The sequence below is a fragment of the Zea mays genome, chromosome 10, assembly GCF_902167145.1.
Source record: "Zea mays cultivar B73 chromosome 10, Zm-B73-REFERENCE-NAM-5.0, whole genome shotgun sequence".
Lineage (NCBI taxonomy): Eukaryota > Viridiplantae > Streptophyta > Magnoliopsida > Poales > Poaceae > Zea > Zea mays.
This window is the reverse complement of record NC_050105.1, coordinates 5,809,027-5,814,120: the sequence shown is the minus strand read 5'-3', so window position 1 is coordinate 5,814,120 and position 5,094 is coordinate 5,809,027. Positions and strand designations below refer to the sequence as shown.

Here is a 5,094-nt window from a genome sequence, read left to right as displayed (position 1 = left end):
ATTGATGCAACTAGAAGTTTGAGAGCATTACATTTTATGATAATGGCAAAGACAAGGTCAATGGACTTGGAAAGATAACAATATCGAATGAGATGAGCATATCAAATATGTTGTTTAAAAAATGGCTATATGCCTATATGGAAGAAAAAACATCAACCGTGCGCCCCACTTGCCCGCCCGATCTCTTTATATACCGCTCCCGCAACCCCCTCTCCCTCGCCAGGTCGCCACTGCACGCCTCGTCCTCCAAACCAACCTGATCGGTCGCGCCGCGCCACCGCTCCACCAGCAACTAACCCTAACCCAACCCCCACCAAACCCCTGGTCGTGACTCGCGGGCGTGTTCTTGGCGGCGGCCATGGACAAGGGCGCGGCGCTGGCATCGTCCGACGGCGTCCACCACGACCGCCCGGGGGCCATCGCCGGGAGCGCCGTCGGCACCGGCACGGGGTCGTCGTCGTTCGCGAGCTGGCGCGCGTACGGGCGCGCGCTGGCGCAGACCCCGCGGCGCGTGGCGCGGCGGGCGCTGGCGGCGACGGCGCCGGGGGAGGAGATGAGCCGCGTGCGGGCGCGGTCGGGCGCGGACATGGCGCGCGCGCTGCGGTGGTGGGACCTGGTGGGGCTGGGGCTCGGCGGCATGGTGGGCGCGGGCGTGTTCGTGACCACGGGGCGCGCCGCCAGGCTCTACGCGGGGCCCGGCGTCGTCGCGTCCTACGCCATTGCGGGCCTCTGCGCGCTGCTCTCCGCCTTCTGCTACACCGAGTTCGCCGTCGACATGCCCGTCGCCGGCGGCGCCTTCAGCTACCTCCGCGTCACGTTCGGTGAGTCGTCCTTCGTTTGCCGCGCGCCGTCGGTTGGTTTCCTTCTCCGTTCCTGCGGGCGGGCTGCGGTCTGCGGCATTGGCGGTGCTGCTAGCTGCCTGTGAGCTGTGACCTCCTGTGAGTGATGACATGCGCACACACACACACACACGTCGATCGATAATAAACATATCATTTGTTTATTTTTCCTCCCTTTTTTTGGCTATTCTTTTTTTCTTCCACGGAACAACTTTTTTCTTGAAATAATAAACCCATGACGTAGTGCATATCTTGTTGCATGTGTACTTTCTGGTATGGTATACATATCATCTTTCCCTTTCGTTGGGTTTGTACAGTTGCTACGCGGCGGCATTCAGAACAGCAGAAAGGCTGCACTCCGCTCAAGCTGGACCCACGTTTGTTCGTAATCGGCATGCCAAATTTGGTTTTGGATCCAAACCGCAAATCGGCGTTTCCCGAACGAACCGGCGCGAGACAATGCCAATTTGTCCATTTTTTTATCCAGGGAAAAGAAAGATCGCTGGTATCGTCTGGCTCGGCGTCCTGGCGGCGTCTCCTTCCATTCCATGGATTCCTTGACTCCTCACCTTTTTTTTCGTTCTTAAAAAATAAATAAAAAAAGTCATAGATTTGTTCTCTCTTTTTTCGCCCTCCAAACAGATCTTGATTTTGTCTTTCGCTTTGTCGGCCGTTAATTCAGTTTCCTTTTCTCTTTGCCTCAACACCTAAATAATCATAGTTAATGCATGTTCCAAATCAAACCAAACAAACAAACATTAAAAAAAGTAGAGGAGGAGCACGAGCTAATAAGATCGCCAGGACGTGCAGGCGAGCCGGGTTCGTCAATTGGCTGCTACGCTTATATCTCTACACACAGTATCCGTCACGAACGGTTTCTTTTTCATTATTGTTATATATATATATATATATATATAGAGAGAGAGAGAGAAAAGGGGAGGGGGGCCTTGGACGACGGCGACGTCCAACAGATTTGATCACGGGCCCAAACGGCCTTTCCCTTTTCGCCCACAATCCGCAGGGGACGGGGACGGAGACCGGGCTGAAGGTGAAGGACAAGGCCACGGTCATTTTCGCAGGCACCGTGACCGTGTCCCTCCGTCGTCATCAGGAGATCAAAACCGCCCGGCATTTTGCCGTACTGACATGGCGGCCGTTGCTGCAGGGGAGCTGGCGGCGTTCCTGACGGGGGCGAACCTGATCATGGAGTACGTGTTCTCCAACGCCGCCGTGGCGCGCAGCTTCACGGCGTACCTGGGCACGGCGGTGGGCGTGGACGCGCCCCGCGAGTGGCGGATCGCCGTGCGCGGCCTGCCCGAGGGCTTCAACCAGGTGGACCTCGTCGCCGTCGCCGTCATCCTCCTCGTCTCCGTCTGCATCTGCTACAGGTACAGTACGGTACGCCGCGCGCGCTCCTGTCCTCTCTCTCTCCTGATGTCAGTCAGGCTCGCTGCTGTGTCACCGTAGCACTCGGGTTTCGTTTTCCACTCTTTTGTTTTTCTCTTTTCTTTTTTTTTATATAAAAAGAAGTTTATCGTGGTCGCGAAAAGGAACCCTCGTTAATGTTTTCCAAGTGTCTCTCTTGCTGCCTCTTCGTGTGTCACTCTCCATTGGCGAGCTGCCTCTGCTCCATTGGCACGACGAGAAGGAAAGAAACCCCTGCTGGTTTCTGAGCACTCGGAAGCAAAGCAAGTGCACCACACTCTCGGTGTCGTTCTGTGTAATTTTTTCTCTCTCTCTGCCACTGCTCCCTTCCCGTCCCGTCCCGTCCCGTCCCTGAAAAATATTCCGTGAGGTTTAGGCTCGATCACAAATGGAGATCTTGATCCGCGGCAAGGAATCCTTGTCGGTCTCTGTTTTTTTTTTCAGTGTACTGTCTGTATTCCCTTTTTTTGGTTACGTGATCGAATGTTTTATTACGGCGAATTCTCGTACCATGGAACCATTCTTTACACCTCACGTCGTACAAGAACCACACGCACCACTTGCTTGCCTGACAAGTTACCGATCTCTTTCGCTGCTCTCAACGGCGGGCGCGCAGCACCAAGGAGAGCTCGGCGGTGAACCTGGCGCTGACGGCGGTGCACGTGGCGTTCATCCTGTTCGTGATCGGGATGGGGTTCCGGCACGGCGACGCGCGCAACCTGACGCGGCCGGCGGACCCGGCGCGCAGCCCCGGCGGGTTCTTCCCGCACGGCGCCGCGGGCGTGTTCAACGGCGCGGCCATGGTGTACCTCAGCTACATCGGGTACGACGCCGTGTCCACCATGGCGGAGGAGGTGCAGCGGCCGGCGCGCGACATCCCCGCCGGCGTGTCCGGCTCCGTCGTCGTCGTCACCGTGCTCTACTGCCTCATGGCCGCCTCCATGTCCATGCTCCTCCCCTACGACGCGGTCGGTACTCCTTCTCTCTGCTCTGTTATGCTCTCTGAAACTTGACTTTGAAGAGATGCCGAGATCCTGCCGAATAGGGCTGCTATATTTAGAGCTCATCTTTGGTTGCGTAGGTTGCCACCGCAGCTAGCTGCATCTGATTCCGGCACCCGCTTCTGTTTGTCCGCCTCAGCTTCTTCTTCTTTTCTGGGATTGTATGGGATGTTGATTTGGGTGGGGGGATGAAATGAATCTGCCGTACGTCCCGATCCCAAACTCTCCTGGACCGACGGCCGCGAATCCACTTTTGTACTTACTGTCAGTAAATATTAGTCCTAGCAGAAGAGAAGAAGAAAGAAAAAGGCGATCGTGACATGGATAACAGTGACAGTTCTTTCTTTTTCAGTATTTAATTTTCACCACCTGGTCTGCTCTCCGATCGTTGTCTGAACGTTTCTTTCTTCTGGTCTGGTGATGCTGTGCATGTGCGCTGACTGCAGATTGACCCAGAGGCGCCGTTCTCGGGGGCGTTCAAGGGGCGGGAGCGGTGCGCGTGGGTGTCCAACGTGGTCGGCGCCGGCGCCAGCCTCGGCATCCTCACCTCGCTCATGGTGGCCATGCTGGGGCAGGCGCGGTACCTGTGCGTCATCGGCCGCTCCGGCGTCATGCCGGCGTGGCTCGCCCGGGTCAACCCCCGCACCGCCACCCCCGTCAACGCCTCCGCCTTCCTCGGTACGGACAGCGTTATTCCTAATAATAAATCCGACGTCTTCACCGACCCTTGACGACGCCGGCCGGCGGCTGACTTGCTGCACGAATACGTACGTGCATGCACGCAGGCCTCTTCACGGCGGCGCTGGCGCTGTTCACGGAGCTGGACATCCTGCTCAACCTGGTCTGCATCGGCACGCTCTTCGTCTTCTACATGGTGGCCAACGCTGTCGTGTACCGCCGCTACGCCGGGGCCGGGGCCACGTGGCCGACGCTCGCGTTCCTCCTGGTCTTCTCGCTGGCCGCGCTCGCGTTCACGCTGGCCTGGAAGCTGGCGCCGCCCGAGCCGCGGGGCCTGCGCGCGGGCCTCCTGGCCGCGTGCGCGGCGCTGGCGGCGGCCGCGGTCGCCGCGTTCCAGGCGCTGGTGCCGCAGGCGCGCTCGCCCCAGCTGTGGGGCGTCCCCGGGATGCCATGGGTGCCCGCCGCCTCCGTCTTCCTCAACGTCTTCCTGCTCGGCTCGCTGGACCGCCCCTCCTACGTCCGCTTCGCCATCTTCTCCGCCGCCGCGCTGCTCGTCTACGTGCTCTACAGCGTGCACGCCAGCTACGACGCTGAGGAGAGCGGGCGGCTCGATGTGGACGCCGCCGGCGGCAAGGTGCAGGACGAAGCGTGCACGGTGTAGGGAGTGTAGCTTCGTTGCATTGGGGCCCGGGTGTCTGGCTGACGTCATAGAGAAGACTTTTATTTTTGACACGTGGTACGTTCGTATCCTGACGAGAGCACAGAAAGAAAAGGTCTAACAAGTGTGCGTGATATAAATGACGAGATATGTATTCTGAAGTAGTAACTTGCAAAGATGAAAAAATACCGTTACCGTTCTCTTCAAGCCATTTTAATTCTTTTAAGACATATTTATGAGCAAGAGTATCAGAATCCTAAATCCTTTACTATTTAATGCATAGTAAAGAATTTGGCACCCGCAATACATCCATTACTCTTAATTATTTCCAAACAAGCACTCAAGAGCCAACTCATCTTAAATGTTTAATAAAAAATATAAAAAAATAAAATATCAAAATATAAAATTGGTCTCATGACTGTTCTACTTTAGCTGCGCTCCATTATAGGTGTACATTTGGGCCGGGCCTGATGGGCCGGCCCGAAGCACGGAA

At 56.7% G+C, this 5,094-nt stretch overlaps 1 long non-coding RNA gene across 1 annotated transcript; it reads left to right on the top strand.

The window, feature by feature from the left end:
* The first annotated feature begins 221 nt into the window (after positions 1-221).
* LOC113509065 (uncharacterized) lies at positions 222-4,812 on the top strand. The gene is made up of 5 exons (XR_004853097.1): positions 222-821; positions 2,005-2,227; positions 2,881-3,232; positions 3,712-3,943; positions 4,051-4,812. It is a non-coding gene; the product is annotated as an uncharacterized lncRNA (long non-coding RNA).
* The last annotated feature ends 282 nt before the right edge of the window (positions 4,813-5,094 follow it).